The following is a 19,567-nucleotide window of genomic DNA, read 5'->3' on the forward strand; positions in this document are numbered from 1 at the left end:
ATGTGGGAGTCTAAGTTTCTTTGTATGTCTCTAAGAACTTGCTTTATGAATCTGGGTGCTCCTGTATTGGGTGAGTATATATTTAGGATAGTTAGCTCTTCTTGTTGCATTAATTTCTTAACCATTATGTAATGCCCTTCTTTGTCTTTTTTGATCTTTGTTGGTTTGAAGTCTGTTTTTAACAGAGACAAGGATTGCAGCCCCTGATTTTTGTTCTTTTTTTTTTTTTTTTTGTTTCTTTTTTTTGCTTTCTAGTTGCTTGGTAAATCTTCTTCCATCCATTTATTTTGAGCCTTTGTGTGTCTTTGCATGTGAGATGGGTCTCCTGGATACAGCACACCAATGGGCCTTGACTCTATCCAATTTGCCAGCCTGTGTCTTTTAATTGGGGAATTTAGCCCATTTACATTTAAGGTTAATATTGTTATATGTGAATTTGATTCTGTCATTATGATGCTAGCTGGGTATTTTGCCCATTAGTTGATGCAGTTTCTTTATAGTGTCGATGGTCTTTATAATTTGTAGTGTTTTTGCAGTGGCTGATTCTGGTTGTTACCTTCCATGTTTAGTGCTTCATTCAGGAGCTCTTTTAAGGCAGGCCTGGTGGTGACAAAATGTCTCAGCATTTGCTTGTTGGTAAATAATTTTATTTCTTCTTCCCTCATGAAGCTTAGTTTGGATGGATATGAAATTGTGGGTTAAATATTCTTTTCATAAGAATGTTGAATATTGGCCCACAATCTCTCCTGGCTTGTAGGGTTTCTGCCAGGAGATCTGCTGTTAGTCTGAATGGGCTTTCCTTTGAGCGTAACCCAACCTTTCTCTCTGGCTTCCCTTAAAATTTTTCCTTGATTTCAACCTTGTTGAATCTGATGATTATGTATTTTGAGGTTGTTTGTCTCAGGAGTATCCTTATGATGTTCTTCGTATTTCCTGGATTTGAATGTTGGCCTCCCTTGCTAGGGTGGGGAAGTTCTCCTGGATAATATCCTGAAGAGTGTTTTCCAACTTGGTTTCATTCTCCCCGTCACTTTCAGGTACACCAATGTAGATTTGGTCTTTTCACATAGTCCTGTATTCCTTGGAGGATTTGTTTGTTTCTTTTCACTCTTTTTCCTCTAATCTTGTCTTCTTGTTTTATTTCATCGAGTTGATCATCAATCTCTGATATCCCTTTTTTCACTTGATCGATTTGGCTATTAATACTTGTGTATGCTTCATGAAGTTATCTTGCTGTGTTTTTCAGCTCCATCAGGTCGTTTATGTTCTTCTCTAACTAGATTAATTCTAGTTAATTAATCTCACCTTTTTTCAAGGCTCTTAGCTTCCTTGCATTGGTTTAGAACATGCTCCATCAGCTCAGAGGAGTTTGTTATTACCTACCTTCTGAAGCCTGCTTCTATCAATTCATCAAACTCATTCTCTGTACAGTTTTGTTCTCTTACTGGTGAAGAGTCATGATCCTTTGAAGGGGAAGAGGCATTCTGGTTTCTGGAATTTTCAACGTTTTTGCACTGTTTTTTCCCTATGTTCAGGGGTTTATCTACCTTTGATCTACCTTTGATATTGGTGACCTTCAGATGGGGTCTCTGAGTGGACATTAATTTGTTGATCTTGATATTATTCCTTTCTGTTTGTTAGTTTTCCTTCTAACAGTCAGGCTCCTCTGATGCAGGTCTGCTGCAGTTTGCTGAAGGTCCACTCCACACCCTTTTTGCCTGGGTATCACCAGTGGAGGCTGCAGAATAGCAAAGACTGCTGCCCATTTCTTCCTCTAGAAGCTTCATCCTAGAGGTGCACCTGAGAGATGACAGCCAGAACTCTCCTGTATGAAGTGTCTGTTGTCCCCTACTGGGAGGTGACTCCCAGTCAGGATACACAGGGGTCACAGAGCCATTTGAGGAGGCAGTCTGTTCCTTATCAGAGCCCAAACGTTGTGCTGGTAGATCCACTGCTCCCTTAAGAGCTGTCAGGCAGGGACGTTTAAGTCTGCTGAAGCTGTGCCCACAGTCACCCACAGTCCCAATAGTTTATGTCAGCATTTGTTTCTGTCATTTGCTTTATGGTCATTGGTTGATTGTTTGTGCCCACAACATGCAAGACGTTAATATGCTAAATAATACACCCAAATATAATTTTCTGAGAGTACAGTCTACAATCATTAGACATGATATGGTATGGTGTTTCTTGTTTTAATAATTTGCCATTTTACCCTCAAAAATTTTGCCATATATATGTGCCGCCTGAGTCAATATTTTCTTAACATAGTTCCCTAAGTCTGCTAATCATCATATCAAATATAGAAAACCAGCATTGCTTAATATGAACCAAGAGTAATAATAAATACAAATAGGATCAAAACAATATTATTAATTTTAAGTTTGATAAGCTTGTTTAGGCATTTTATAAAAGGATAATAAACAACAAGTGACTACTTAAGTCATACTTAAGTCTTCTTTGTATAATCCAAATGACTGTAGTAAAATGAGAAATGAAATAAAGTTTATGTTATTGACATAATATTTAGTGACATCAATGACATATATCGTATATTTAAGAAAACACTGAGAGATGAATAATGAAAGACATATTTGTTTCCAATCAAAAGAAAACCCAAGCACAATGGCTGAGGCAATTTATGTTGTTTTTTTTTCCCTCTCTTTCTCATATTGAGGAATCTGGTGGTAGGCAGTGCTGGCCTAAAGGCTCAAGGATAATGTGTCTGTGATCCTCTTGTCTTTCCCCCATGCTCCAAAGATGGCTGCTAAGGTGCCAGTCTTCATATTTATATGCATGTTGGAAGAAAGTAAAAGAAAGGAAAAAGAAAGAACAAAGCCATCTGTACTTATCTTATAAAGCAAATGTTTGGCAGGGTGTAGTTGCTTACCCCAGTAATCCCAGCACTTTGGAAGGCTGAGGTGGACATATCATTTGAGGCTAGGAGTTCTAGATTAGCCTGGCCAACATGGCAAAACATTGTCTCTACTATTAAACAACAACAACAACAAATTTGCTAGGCATGGTGGCATATGCCTATAATCCCAGCTACTGGGGAGGCTGGGGCATGAGAATTGCTTGAGGTTGAGGTTGCAGTGAGCAGAGATCATGCCAAGAATGTATGTCCAAAAAGGAAGGAAGGAAAGGAAAGAAGGAAGGAAGGAAGGAAGGAAGGAGAAAGAAAGGAGGGAAGGAAGGAGAAAGAAAGGAGAAAAAGAAGGGAGAAAGAAAGAAAAAAAAAGAAAGAAGAAAGAAAAAGAAAGAAAGAGAAAGAAAGAAAAGAAAAGAAAAGGAAAGAAGGAAAGAAGGAAAAGGAAAAGTTTTCTGGAACCTCTCCAACTCTCTTCTCTTAGACTTTTTTGGTCCAAACCAGATCATTGCTCACCCTACATGCCAAAGAGGCTGGTAAATCAGGGAATGGGATTCTTGTGAGTGGGTTTACTAATCTTTATCTATTCCCTTGAACTGGACACCATGCTGCTTCAGAGACATCCTTTTTAGGACAAAAATAGGGGGTGGATGGTAGCCAATAATAGCTACCATTAATGTACATGGTGTTCACAATATATTTTCAATACAGTTTAAAAACGATATCTACAATATTATGCTTTTTCAAAACTCAATTCTATTTTAAATATTAGACTTAAACTATTTAGAAAAATACGATTAAAGTCCTTTTTGAATCAGATTTTGTTAAATTTTAGAAAATAGTTGAGGCTTTCTACCAGGCTTTGTTCTGCTCACTTTGTGTCTTAGAGGCCCAACTACCAAACTCCATGGCCTATATGGATACCTAAAAGTCACTTACCTGGGGTAAGAGGCATTACATGCTTCTTGTTCAGCAAATACATCGTTCGTTTGGGAAAGTCTGAAGTTTAGGTAGAGATCTGACTTTAACCTATTTATGCCTTCATAGCAGCATAAAGAGCTGGGTACACACTGCAGGGCTTACCATTTTGACACACAAGCTTTCTCTTATCTAATTCTTTGAGAATCCAGATTTTGTGGTCTTTAGACAAAATGTAAGCTACATCTGTTTGCTTCAACAACTGTATACATTTTATTATTGTTGAGACAGAAAGCATCCCGCAAGAAAAATAATGAATTTCCAGCATTACATCTTTGTATATTTATATGGATCGCATGGCTCTGAAATTTTGTTCAGCTATCTGAGTGGGTGTATGCCTGGTACCCTGGGATTTTTTTTAAACATTCTGGCACAAGGCAAGCCTTTTTTTTTTTTCTTTTTTTTTTTCTATTAAGAGAGAGAGAGAGAGAGAGAGAGAGAGAGTGAAAGTGTGTGTGTGTGTGTGTGATTTTAGTGCCTTTTAAACATTCTGACACAAAACAAGCTTTTTTTTTTTTTTTTTCTATTAGTTGTGTGGGTGTGTGTATACACACACATAATGCTTAACCAGAATGACAATTTAAGTAAAAATCATTTCTGTATTAAATAAAATTTCTGGAAACCAAAGATAACCTTCATGCATACTTGATATTAAAACAAGGTCACTGGTCCCTGTCAATAGTTCCAGCTTACTCTGGAGTCAGTGAGCATAAAAGGCCACTCAATCTGTCACAGGATTGCTACTTTTTATTTAATGCCTCTTGGTTTTCTCATTTACTAGTGGGGGCAGGGATTTCTCAATCTTTTCTGAAATTTTAGATAGGTGTAAGGGCAAATTCTAAATGATGGCTGCCTTGGCAGCCCCACTGATTAGGCTTCATTTATTACCTATCTAATGCAGAGCAAAATGAATACATACAGGTACACATAGTAGTGCATGCGGAGAGAGTAAGACTGTCTGTAGCACTGTATTAGTACTTTATTGCAGTCTGAGTATAAGCCACAACTACATTGTTTAAATTAAAAATTCAAAATAAAACACACTTCATCCTTTCACACACCTGTGTTCTCTCTGCCTGCTCATCCCAAGGGACCATCTGGACTCAGTATTTAGAAATCATTATATTAGTGAATTGAGAGCCAAGGCAGCCAGCATGAGGATGATAAGATCCGATGAATCATTCATATCCAGGAGTCGAGCTGGTTCATTTTAGAGCCATTGGAGTGGACACAGAGCTTTTCATCGAAGACCAGCATAAAATACCTTCCAGTTGTCAAGCAGATTGAGCAAAAAAGCAAATTATCTGAGCATCATTTCAGAAAGTGTCAAAGGAAATGCCAACCAAGTGGCAGCAGAGATTTCTGCGTTTCAAAACTGCATGATTTGTCATGACAGAATTTTAACTATTTTATTTTTATAAGGTATTCCAAAGGTGAAAGCATTGCAAGCGTTTCTCCCTTATGCTGACATTTAAGTGATATTTATGGGTAAATATAGGCTTTGCTTTTTTTATGTACAGTAATAAACTCCATAGCATTTACTTATGAATATGATCACTGAGGTATAAATCAAAGTTTTAATGAAAGGAAACCAGAGTCACAAGCAAGATTTTCCAAAAACAGCCCTAGATGCATATGTCAGGTTGCCTAGAAAAATGCAGGCTCCAGGGCAAAAGTTCTACATTCCACCTCCTTGTATTCATGCCCTTGTGTAATCTCCTTCCTTTGAATGTGGGCTGCACCTGGTGTCTTGCTTCTAACCAAAAGAATGTGGCAAAAGTGATGAGGCATCACTTCCATGGCTAGGTTACAAAAGATTGTGACTTCCATCTTCCTGGTGCTCTCTCTCTCTCTCTTACTGGAACTCTTCCTTGCCTTCTCATCTTTTACACTTTTCTGGAAAATGCTGAAGAGGCTTGAGTGGCAAATAACTGGGAGTGAACTCTGCCCAACAGCTAGCAAGGAAATAATACCAACAACCAAAAGGACTGAATCCTGCCAACAACCACTGAGGAAGCTTGGAAGTAGATCCTACCCTGTTAAACCCCAGTGTGACTGCAGTCCATTCTGGTACGTTGATTATAGTTTCATGGGAGACCCTAAAGAAGAAGACTTAGTTAAATTCTGCTGTGATTCCTGACACAGACGCTGTAAGATTATGAACGTGCATTGTTTAAGCTGTTACGTTTGGGGTAATTTGTTATGCAGTGGTAGACAAATAATATACCCACCAAACCTCCCATGGCTTCCCCAAATTTCCAAGAGCTCAGCAGCTGCTATTTCACAACTGAAAACTGCTCACACCAAGGTCAGATAGCCTAGTGACCAAATAAATCTGCGGGTTAGAGTTGGCTTTCACACTTGCCCCTCATTTGAGGTCAAGTTATCTGAAAATAGATCCTAACCCAAGATTAAAGATTATCTTGGGCAAGTGATTTACCATAAAACTCTTCTTCCTAGAGAAATGTATAAAAGGGTGGGGAAAAGCAAGTCAGAGAAGAAGACAACAATCAAATATGTGATTCTCGATTAACTCTGGAGAAGAATAGCTTTAGCTTGATCCTACAGAAAAACTCTGGAGTCTAAGTTACTTCTCAGATTTGTTGTGTCCAAAGGCAAGACATGCTTTCAGCTGTTTGTTACTGGCTGGGGAAGGTCAGGAGTTGGTGGGCTGTGACGTCCCAAGCACTGATTGCCTTTTGTGCTTCTGGGAAGACAACTCTAGTAGTTCAAAAGTTGTGTGATGAAGAGGAGTCTTACAGTATGGGCTGGAAGAACCAAAAGCACACTGACACTGAAGAAGGAGAGTAAAGAACTGGTAAAACACATTTCAGAAGCTCTGAACTGGGACCAGCAGGGTGGACTACTACACCCTTTAGAAAAACCTACTGATGCACATTTGTTAGCTCTGACCTGGTGCAAGCACATCTCTCCACAGGATGCTGGGAAATGGGAACCACTGCTCTCTTGTGACTTCAAGGCTATGTTTTCTTCAAGTGTTAAAACTAGACAGAAACTTTACACAGTGTCTTGAATTTATAATATAATCCTTTTTAAACTACAGTGTACAGTAAAAAAAAAAAAAAAAAAGAAAAAGGTGGATTCACATGGCCATAATATTTTAACAAAATTAAAATGTTCTAGTCATGGATTTATAAAAATTAGATGATTTGATGGTAATGTTGGAGAGGACAAAATATAAATATTATGTTGTAGTAAGCCAATATGTGGGAGGACTCAGTAACCCTGTGTAGTTGAATTCATTCCCACAGTCTGAGAACCAATCTGAGGCAGAGCACAAGTGTAGTAGCAGAGACCTGTGTGACAGGGACAGGGGTGGTAGCAGGGGCCCTGTGGGTTGTGTCTCTGTGACTTTGAACACAGCTGCATTTCTTTGCCCAGTATTAGAACCAGAAGATTCTATTTAGTCCTTTTCTTAAAATTATTATATTTATTCATGACAATTAAAATACATACCTTATCCTTCTTACTTCAAGTCTGGTTGGCTTGGTTATTCGTCAGTGAGTCTTTTACTTTCACAAAAGATTATTGCTAAATAGAAAAATGCTCTGGTGGACAAAATGGTTAAAATGGGTTAAATGTGTGCCTTCTGACCGCCTACATATGTATCTTGATTTTCCATAGTCTCACCGATGCTCAGTTGTATTAAGAGTCTAGGACATTGAAGATGGGGTCCTCCCTACACTTGAGTCTCAGCATGCAAAAATTAAAAATGCTCAAGGCTAGTGAGTGAAATGAAGCAAATTAACCAAAAAAGCAAGTCATCTGAGGATACTCACTCTAATGAGTGATGTCTTCCACGTGTGCCTTCATCTAATGCCAATCTGTAGGTTGATTATCACATTCAATAGAATCACAGGTGCTGTCAAGTAACTTCAGCCTCTGACTTTCCCTCCATCAAAAGTAGCCACCTCAGAGTGCTGAGAATGGCTGACAATCTCAGACAGACAACTGGTGTTGCTGAGGGAAGACAGTCAAATGTTCAGTAGATCAAAGCTGATAATCATCCACCACTCGCTGGTGATGAAGTGTCCACCAAGAAAAAGCGAAAGACCAGACGGCGAAACAGTAAGACAAGGTATTTACTGGGGTCCTAGGCATTGCAACTTAAGAAACAGATCCTGTAGGAAGCCAAATTATGTTCTGAAGATGGGGAAGGGAGTAGTAATGTAAAAGAAAGCTAAGAGTGATTATACAAGCTGATTTCAAATAATTAATGTTGAAGAATTCTTGCTTAGTATATTAGTCCACAGTTAATTAGTTGTTGCTGTTCAAGAGTTACAGTGCTGGTGAAATTTAGCTGTTTTGCAGAATGTTCTGGTTGTTGAGGTTTGGCCCTGTTCAAAGCAAAATTCCGGGATTTTTGTTTGTGTTTTTTGATATCGTTGCAGGCCATGCAGATAGTTCGTAGAATGGCTTCTCAAATTTATTTTCCACCTCTGAAACAGAGAGATGCCATTTTGCATATCATTTTACAGAAGAAACAGCATTTATTACAACTTTGCCTAACTTGGGGAGGAGCTGCCGAGAGGCAGGTCGTACTGACACAGAGGATTAACCCTACCAAACAAAATTATCAGGTACTTTCCCCAAAAAACAGCCAGTAAAATGCGGCTTTGGGGCTGGTGACCTGCCAATTTGACATTTGAAGTCAATAGAATAGTCTGACAGATAAGTTTAAGCCACCACTTTTTAGTGCATTGGTAAAGTTTCTGTAACTTTCTTTGCTTCTTATATAACTCTCTTTAAGATAAAGGTTATGAATTTCACTTTTTCACTTGCTCTCAAAAGAAAAAAAAATTGGGGGCATCCCCAGGAGCCCCATGTACTGGGTGAAGGTTCAGGAATAATGAAGGTCAGAAGAGAACAGGAAAAAGGAGAACATGGCAAGTGCACCCCCTTAAGAGCAAAGTTTACACAGCTGAATGTCATTAATGTAAAGATTTCTGGGATAGCTTAAAGCAGACCTAAAACTTCACATAAAGGCACTTATGAGAACTTTCTTTTGCCTTAAACATTTTTTGCCTTTCTTTTCCTTTCCTTTCTCTTCCTTTTTTGTAATCTCAAATTGAGAGACCCTCAATCGTTTCCCAGGAGGCAGAGTTTTTTGGGAAAAGCCAACATCCATTGGTTTTTAATGGGGCTTCTCACAGGAATTTTTGTACTTGGATAATGAATCAGATAAGAATTAGCTATTTCACTTTCTCATTATCAGCATTTCCAGGTAGGCTTGACCTCTATGTGCCCCAGACTTTCTTGAAAAGGTTTGGCTCATTATTTTGAAGCAACAGGTCAACTGTTATCTTACTGCAATAATTTCCTGCCATCAGACTGTCACAAATCTTTAGAACACAGAACTTACATTTTGAATGTTAATACTGGCTCAGCAGTGTATCATTTATCTATAGCTATGAATGAAACTTTCACTTTTTAATGGCATTACAGATTGTATGATTTTTTGAAAACGTTATTTTATAATTATGTTCTTCCAATTGCTTAGAGTCTTTTAACCAATACATCAAATTGAAAGAACAATTTAATAAATGTAAAGAAAATAGTTATTTTACTGTGATTGTAATAATATACTATAGGAAAACAACTATTGATTTTACTTGCCATTAATTACCTGAGAGATCAAGAGGAAATAAATTTTTGTAGAGCAATTGTCCGTTGTCTATGGAATTCATGTGTATCTGTAGGAGACTCTAGGTCAGATTGTTCTTTTGAGAAAACAGCCATCAATAAGAACAGCCATACAACTTTCATAATTATGTTTCTTATTTTACTGGTTAGAAAAATGGTACCCAAAAAATATCCTGAAGCCAAATTTCATAAGCATGATGTAAGTAAAAAACTTTCACTAAAAATGCAAAAATTATTTGTCTCAGAATTGTACACTGTGCACTATAAAATATACACATTTTTTCTGCATTTATTTATTTTTACATGAATAAGTTATTTAGTGGTGGTTTCTGAGATTTTAGTGCACCCATTATTTGAGCAATATAGCCTTTAACCAATATGTAGGCTTTTATCCCTCACTCCCCTCCCATCCTTTCCCCTGAGCCTCAGAAGTCCATTGTGTCATTGTTATGCCTTTGTGTCCTCATATCTTAGATGCCACTTATAAGTGAGGACATACGATGTTTGGTTTTCCATTCCTGAGTTACTTAGAATAATGGTATCCAATTCCATGCTGGTTTCTACTAATACCATTATTTTGTTCCTTTTTGTAGCTAGGTATTTCATTGTAGATATAGATATAGATATAAAATTGCTGGATCAAATGAAAGATCTACTTTGAGTTAAGGAATCTCCACACTGTTTTCCATAGTGGCTGTACTAGTTTACATTCCCACCAACAGTGTAGAAGTGTTCCGTTTTCACCACATTCACTCCAATATCTATTATTTTTTTATTATGACCATTCTGGCAGGAATAAGATGGTGTTGCATCATGGTTTTCATTTGCAGTTCCCTGATCATTAGTGATGCTAAGCATTTTTTATGTATTTCTTTATTATTTGGATATCTTTTTTTGAGAATTGTCTATTCATGTCCTTAGCCCACTTTTTGATGGGATTTTTTCTTGCTGCTCTGAGTTACTTATAGATTTTGGATATCAGTCCTTAGTCTTAGTATAGATTGTGAAGATTTTCTTCCACTCTCTGGGTTGGTTATTTACTCTGCTGATTATTTCTTTTGCTGTGCAGGAGCTTTTTAGTTTAATTAAATTCCATCTATTTATCTCTGTTTTTGTTGCATTTACTTTTCAGCTCTTTGTCATGAAGTATTTGTCTAAGACAGTGTCTAGAAGGGTTTTTCCAAAGTTATCTTCTAGAATTGTTATGGTTTAAGGTCTTAGATTTAAGTCTTTGATCTATCTTGAGTTGATTTTTGTATCAGGTGAGAGATGAGGATCCATTTTTATTCTTCTACATATGGATTGCCAATTATCCCAGCATCATTTGTTGAATAGGGAGTCTTTTCCCTACTTTACATTTTTGTTTGCTTTGTGAAAGATCAGTTGGCTGTATTTGGCTTTATTCCTGGATTATCTATTCTGCAATGATCTATATGCCTGTTTTTATACCAGTACCGTGCCTTTTTGGTGACTATTGCCTTATATTACAGTTTGAAGTTGAGTGATATAATGCCCCCAGATTGGTTCTTTTTGCTTAATCTTGCTTTGGCTATGTGAGCTCTTTTTTTAGATCCGTTTGAATTTTAGGATTATTTTTTCTTGTTCTTTGGAGAATGATGGTGGTATTTTGATAGGAATTACACTGAATTTGTAGATTGCTTTTGACAGTATGGTCATTTTCACAATATTGGTCCTGCCCATCCGTGAGCATGAAATGTGTTTGCATGTGTTTGTGTCATTTGTGATTTCTTTTAGCAGTGTTTTGTAGTTTTCCATATCCTTGGTTAGGTATATTCCTAAGCTTAAAAAAAATTTTTTTTGCAGCTATTGTGAAAGGGGTTAAGTTCTTGATTTGATTCTCAGCTTGGTCATTGTCGTATATAGCACAGCTATTGATTTGTGTACATTAATTTTGTATCCTGAAATTTGTTGAATTCATTTACCAGTTCTAGGAGCTTATTAGATGAGTCTTCAGGGTTTTCCAGGCATATGATCATGTCATCAGCCAACAGTGACAATTTGAGTTCCTCTTTACTGATTTGGATTCCCTTCACTGCTTTCTCTGATTGTTCTGGCTAGGACTTCCAGTACTATGGTTGAACTGAAGTGGTGAAAGTAGGCATCCTTTTCTTGTTCCGGTTCTCAGGGAGAATGCTTTCAACTTTTCCCTGTTTAGCATAATGTTAGCTGTGGGTTTGTTATTGATGGCTTTTATTACCTTTAGGTATGTCCCTTCTATGCCAGTTTTGCTGAGGGTTTTAACAATAAAGGAGTGGTGGCTTTTGTCAAATGCTTTTTCTGCATCTATTGAGATGATCATGCGATTTTTGTTTTTAATTCTGTTTATGTGGTGTATCACTTGTGTATGTTAAGTCATCTTTGCATCTTTGTTATGAAACCCACTTGATTAAGGTGAATTATCTTTCTGATGTGCTGTTAGATTGGGTTAGCTATTTTGTTGGGGATTTTTGCATCTATTATGTTCATCATATAATACGTTCATCAGGGATATTGGTCGGTAGTGTTTTTTGCTGTTCTTATTTTCTTTCCTTGTTTTAGTATTAGAGCAATACTGCTTGATAGAATAATTTAGAAAGGATTCTATCTTTCTCTATCTTTTGGAGTAGTGTCAACAGGATTGGAACCAATTCTTTGCATATCTGATAGAATTCAGCTGTAAATCCATCTGGTCCTGCACATTTTTGTGGGTAACCTTTTTATTACCATTTCAATCTTGCTGCTTGTTATTGATCTGTTCAGTTTCTATATCCCTGGTTTAATCTAGGAGAGTTGTATGTTTTTCAGAAATTTATCCATCTCATCTAAATTTTCTAGTTTATGAGTGTAAAGCTGTTCATAGTATTCTTGAATGTTCTTTTTGTTTCTGTGGTATCAGTTGTAATGTCTCCCATTTTGTTTCTAATTGAGCTTATTTGGATTTTCTGTCTTTTTTTCTTGGTTAATCTCGCTAATGGTCTACCAGTTTTATTTATCTTTTCAGAATGCCAGTTTTTTTTTTTTTTTCTATGTATCTTTTGTAGTTTATTTTGTTTGTGTGTTTGTTTCAATTTCATTTAGTTCTGCTCTGATCTTGGTTATGTCTTGTCTTTTGCTGGTTTTAGGTTCGTTTTTTTCTTGTTTCTCTAGTTCCTAGAGGTGTGACCTTAAATTGTCTGTTTGTGCTCCTTTAAACTTTTCAATATGGGTATTTAATGCTATGAAATTTCCCCTTAGCTCTTCTTTTGCTGTATTCCAGAGGTTTTGATATGTTGTAGCACTATTATTTTTCAGTTCAAATAAATTTTTTAATTTATATCTTTATTTCATTGTTGACTCAACAATCATTCAGGAGCAGGTTATTTAATTTCTATGTGTTTGCATGATTTTGAGGGTTCCATTTGGAGTTGGATTTCCGATTTTATTTCACTCTGGTCTGTGAGAGTACTTGATATCATGTAATTTTCTTAAATTTGTTAAGACTTGTTTTGTGACATATCACATGGTTTATCTTGGAGAATGTTCCATGTGCTGATGAATATTTTCTTTGACTTGATTTTAGATAACCTGACAACAGTGTGCTGAGGGAATGATCTTTTTGCAATAAATTTCCCAAGTGTTCTTTGAGTGTCTTGTATTTGCTTGTCTGTATCTCTATCAAGGCCAGGGAAATTTTCCTTATTCCTCAATTATTCCCTAAAATACATTTTCCAAACTTTTAGATTTATCTTCTTTTTTGGAAACACCAGTTATTCTTAGGTTTGGTCATTTAACATGATCCCAACTTCTTGAAGACTTTCTTCATTTTAAAAAGTTCTTTCTTCTTTGTGTTTTTTTGGATTGGGTTAATTCAAAAGCATTGTTTTCAAGCTCTTCTTTCTTCTACTTGTTTGATTCTGTTGTTAAGACTTTGCAGTGCATTTTACATTTATCTAAGTGTGTCCTTTATTTCCAGAAGTTGTGACTTTTTTATTTATGTCATTTCCCTGGAGATTTTCCATTTTTATCCTGTATCTTTTTTTTTTTTTTTAAATGTTGAACTTCACCTTTCTGTGGTGCTTCCTTGATTAGCTTAATAATTGAAACTCTGGATTATTTTTCTGGCAATTCAGAGATTTTGTCTTGGCTTGGATCCATTGCTGGTGAACTAGTGTGATCTTTTGTCAGTGTTAAAGAAACAACTTGTTTTGTCTCATTAGCAGAATTGTTTTTTGGTTCCTTCTCATTTGGGTAGGCTATGTCAGAGGGAAGATTTGGGGCTCAAGGGCTGCTGTTCATATTCTTTTGTCACACAGAGTGCTACCTTGATTTGGTGCACTCCCCCTTCCCCTAGGATTGGACTTCCCTAGAGCCAAACTGAAGCGATTGTTATTTCTCTTCTGGATCTAGCCACCCAGCAGAGCTACGGGGGCTCTAGACTGGTACTGGGCAGTGTCTGCAAAGAGTCCTGTGATGTAATACATCTTCAGGTCTCTGAGCCATGGATACCAGCACCTGCTCCAGTGGATGTAGCAGGGGAGTGAAGTGGACTTTGTGAGGGTTCTTGGTCATATTTTTGTTTAATTCACTGGTTTGTATTGATCAGCCTCCATCCAGGAAGTGGTGCTTTCAAAAGCGTATCAGCTGCAGTAGTATAGATACAAGCTTGCCCTACATCAGGGAGTAGGTGGGGTCATAGAGCTCCCATAAGATTATGTTCTTTTTCTTTGGCTACCAGGACAGGTAGAGAAAGACCATCAGGTCGGGGCAGGGTTAGGGGCGTCTGAGCTTAAACTCTCCTTGGGCAGGATTTGCTGTCGCTGTTGTGGGGGTAAAGGCTGTGGTTTCCAAGCCAATGGAGTTATGTTCCCATGGGGATTATGGCGGCATCTGCTGTGTCACACAGGTCACTCCCACCATGCCCTTTAAGAGTATCAAGTTTATTTCCAGATAGCCAGTAAGCAGGGATGAAAACTTGCTCCAGGTTACAAGCCTCCCAACTGAGAAAGCAAGTTGACTCACAGTTCTTCAGCTATCCCAGGTAGGCTGCAACAGCAGTCCACCTCCTTTAAATGATCTGTGGATCCTCTTGGCTTTCCTGGTATGTTTATATGGTAGTGCTTGGAACAAAATTTGACAATGTCTGTCTTATACACTGCTCCGTCTCTCCAAGTGGGAGTGGAAAATTAGTCCTGCCTCCTAGCCACCATTTTTTTTTACATTCATATTTAGTATGCAAGATATTTTAAATACTTAATTATCTTTGATTTGGAAACAAAATTCTGCATTGTAAGTTTAAAGGGAAAAATTAAAAATATCTTTATAATCTTATTTTTTGCTTAAGGAATATGCCTGTTTATTGCTTCAAAAAAAAAAAAAAAGAAAAAAAAAAAAACCCTGAAAAAAACTATACTTTTTTCTTATACAGGCAAGCTCTTAAAATTTTAACTTTTCTATATCACTATGATTCTGTTTCATTTACAAAATTGAAGTTCTAATATTTTTCACCTGAAAAGATTTATGCTCTCTTTATGTGACCAAAATTATTATCAGTGTGAAATATCAATGATATTTAGGTGTTACATTGACTAGCAAAAGGTATGTCTGGTGATGACACTATAGGAGGAAATGTAACCTTTGCATAACTGGAATTATTTATGGATGGCTTGGAGGACTCACTTGGGCTGGATATGAAATGTGAGCAAGCATCAGGCAGTAGATGATGGTTCAAATATATTCCAGGTAGAGGCCAAAGACATGGCACAGGTTAGATGACTGCATGGTAAGGGATTGAAGACAGAAATTGTTGAGTGGTTTAACCACTTTGATCTAAAAAAAAATTCACTAATCCTGGGATGCTTGACTCATTGGATCTGATTTATCGCTAAGTAAACCAGGCTTTGTTGGATATACAGTACATATAACTACATAATTTCAAATAATGGTAATAAACAACATGATTATAAAGATGATAGTAATCATGATATAAGAGGATATTATGTTTGTTTTGTTTCTATAATAAAATTTATCAAGTTAAAAGAAGCATCATGAAGTTTAAAAGAGGTTCTTCATACAATATCATAGTTATTGAACAAAAGTTGTGTTAACTACATTGTTAATAATGCTCTCATTAATTTTGATCATATGATCTTTAAATTACACTTTTGGAAATAGTGACAAGGAAAACTAACCAAAACCCAAACCAAACAAACAAAGAAACAAACAAAAAAGAGCAACAATCTGTTGTTTATATGTCAAGTCCAGTTTAACATCTTATCTATAAAGTTTTCTGAAACAGATGTAGGCCTCTTTTGACTTCCATATATCTCTGATAATACTGTAATTATTGCCTTCATTGTGCTGTATTATAATTATCTTTCACTTGAACATCTTTACTATATTTTGCCTTGAATCCAGGTTTATCTTTGGAAATCCAGTCCTTACATTAATGCATAATAAATAATTGGTACAAAATAAACAGATAATTGATTGCCAATAAATATATATTATACTATAAAGACTAACAAGAAAGAAAACAATAGATGCATGCATGAATGAAGACAATGAGTATATAAATAGTCCCAGAGAGATGAATTGGCTTTCTTTTTACTGTTCTGATGGGAAAAAAATGTTAAAAATAATTTTTAGACCACCTTTGCTGTCATTTTATATAATGGTATAAGCCATTTTAGTATGGCCAAAAAGAATTTAGGATCAAATTTTAACTGTCTTTAGTGAATTAAATGTCAGTATCAGGACACCTATCAACTTTTCAGAATTACATGCTTGAAGCTTCATCAGTATAATTATGTGTGGAATGAATGAGTGAAGATCTACTTTTAGATAAATGACCTGCTGAATTTGCACACTGAATAATTTCCCAAGAAAGTATGAAAATAGTGCTTTGCAATAAAATAATATCTTAAGCCTAATAGGGTAAACAACTACAAAGAAATAGTGTAAATTCATTTCTAAAGTGTAAAGTAATTCTGCAAATAGGATAACCACTTGCTAAATAAACTTTTGGTTAAATGAAATATTTCATGTAAACACTTTGCTTAATGGTAGGCACACCTCTACAAAATGGTATGGATTGACCCAGAACTGACAGTACGATTTAATATGGTTTCACTAGATCAGAGATAGTTTCGAGAAAAGGAAGTCTCCAAGTAAATAAATAAATAAATAAAATTAATGCCAAAGGCGATATCTACATATAAAATATTAAACTACTTTCTAAATGCTGACAATAAATAAACAGAAGAAATTCAAAAAACCAATTGTAATATATAATACTGCTAAAGTGATCTCAACTTCTTTTTCCTGAATGCAAAATTGTCATCTCAACAAGCTATAATAAAGCATAGTTAAAAAAATCTTCTAAAATCAAATGACTTTAGAACTAATAATGACCCTTCCTCTCTCAAGTACTTTATTTTTGCACCTCTATGCACTTGTGGTGTCAATTATTTTTCTACATAGCATAAGAAAAGAAATGCAGGTGTAAAACTGACTGAACATGAAAAGGAATAATATGATTTTCATCTTTATCAGCAAAATATGAGTATTGAAAAATTATCACTATAGTTATTTTAGTCTGAGCATATAAAAAATGTAGTTTCCCTTCAATGCAACCACCAATAATGTGACATTATAGTCAAACTGTCAAGTGCAAAAGACAAAGAGAGAATTGCAGAAGAACAGGAGAAAAGTATCTCGTCACATATAAGGAACCCCCCATCATCAGACTAACTGTGTTTCTCATCACAAATATTACAGGCCTAATAGGGTATATCTTAAGCCTAATAGGGTAAACAACTACGAAGAATGAAATGGTACATTCCAAGTACTAAAAGAGAAAACACACACAAAATTGCCAAACAAGGACACTATACCCAGTAAAGTTATTCTTCATAAATGAACAAGAAGTAAAGTATTTTGCAGAGAAGTAAAATCAGAGAATTTATCAACACTAGACTGACCCTACAAAAGATGCTTAAAGCAGTCCTATGCATGGAAGCAAAAGGGCAATATCTATCAACAAGAAAACACACAAAAGTATAAAACTCACTGGTAAAGCAAACACAGAAATGAGGAAGAGAAGAGATGCAAATGTTACCACTTCAGAAAATTACTGAAGTGTGATGATAAACAAGAGAAAGAGATCAAAGGATATGTAAAGCAAACAGAAAACAACAAAATGACAGGAATAAGTCTTCACAGATTAATAAATACCTTGAATGAAAAAAATTAAATATTTTTCTGAAAATATATAGACTGGCTCAATGGATTTAAAAAGAAAAATAAAACAAGCCCCAACTATAGTCTGCACCCAAGAAACTTATCTCACCTGTAAACGACACCACAGACTGAAAGTAAAGGAATGGAAAAAGATATTCCCTACATACAGAAATTAAAAGTGAGCAGGACTAGCTATACTTATATCAGATAAAACAGACTTCAAGTCAAAAATAGTAAAAAGAAACAATGTTATTATATAATGATTAAAGGATCAATTCAACAAGATAATGTAACAAATGTAAATTATATACGCACTAGACAGTGGAGCATCCTGATATATAAAGTGAATAATATTAGATCTAAAGAGAGACAGAGTCCAAAACAATGACAGTTGGTAATGACAACACCCCACTCTCAACATTAGATCATCCAGACAGAAAATGAACAAAGAAACATTGGATTAAACTGCACTTCAGACCAGATGAACCTAATAGACATCTAAGAACATTTTATCCAGCAGATGGAGAAGACACATTATTCCAATCAGCACATGGAACATTCTCCAGGATGTTAGGCCACAATATGTTAGGCCACAAAACAAGTCTCAACACATTTTAAAATATCAAAACCATACCAAGAACCTTCATAGACTACAATGGAATAAAACTAGAAATCCATAACAAGAGAAACTTCCAAAACAAAAAACATACATGGAATTAAACAATATGTTCCTGAATGACCATTGGGTCAAGAAAAAGTTTTATTTGTTCCTTTTCAATTTTTTCTCTCTATTCTTGTCTGCCTGTCTTATTTCAGAAAGATAGTCTTCAAGCTTTTAGATTCTTTCCTCCACTTGGTCTATTCCGTTATCTATATTTGTGATTGCATTGTGAAGTCTTGTGTTGTGCTTCTTAGCTATATCAGATCGGTTATGTTTCTATCTAAAGTGGCTACTCTGGTTATCAGCTCTTGTAATGTTCTATCATGATTCTTTGCTTCTTTGCATTGGATGACAACATGCCCCTTTACCTCAGTGAAGTTCGTTATTATGTACCTTCTGAAGCCTACTTCTGTCAATTTGCCCATCTGAGCCTAGTTCTGTGCCTTTGCTGGAGAGGTGTTGCAGTCATTTAGAGAAGAGGCACTATGGCTTCTTGAGTTTTTAGCAGGTTGTTTGTTTTGATTCTTTCTTATCTTTATGAGCTTATCTACCTTTGAACTTTAAGGTTGCTGATCTTTGAATGGGTTTTTTGTGGGATCTTTTTGGTTGGTGGTAGTGTTGTTGCTTTCTGTTTGTTTGTTTTTCTTTTATCAGTCCGCCTCTCTTCCCTGAAGCTGCTGTGTGTTGCTTAGGGTCCACTCCAGACCCTAATCACCTGGGTCCCTCCCAGACCTGGAGGTATCAGCACTGGAGGCACCTCCCTTGGCTGGGGATGTGAGCTCCCTTAACTCCATGCCACTCATGGGTGGGCTGTTGTCCCACCCTGCTTTTCCTCATTCTTTGTGGGTTTCACTGACTGCCTCATCCGTTTCAATGTGAGAACCTGGGTACCTCAGTTGAAGGTGTAGAATTTACTCTATATTTTTGTTCTCCAAGAGAGCTGCAGATAGCAGCTGCTTCTAATTACCCACCTTGGCCTTCCCCACTAGCAACTTCTTATAATATTTGCATAATGTATTTGTTTCTCCCTATTTCGTTTCATCTATCTTTGCAATGATATTTAAAAGAGTGATTCATGTAAGCATCATCTAGTCGGATCTTGCCTTTTTATTTAATATTTCTATCTCTATTTTGTAATTTTAATATTGTCAGTTAGTATTTACTGAAACTGTTAATATGCT

This window comes from Sapajus apella, unplaced genomic scaffold, assembly GCF_009761245.1.
Source record: "Sapajus apella isolate SASKATOON/1434 unplaced genomic scaffold, GSC_monkey_1.0 scaffold7, whole genome shotgun sequence".
NCBI lineage: Eukaryota > Metazoa > Chordata > Mammalia > Primates > Cebidae > Sapajus > Sapajus apella.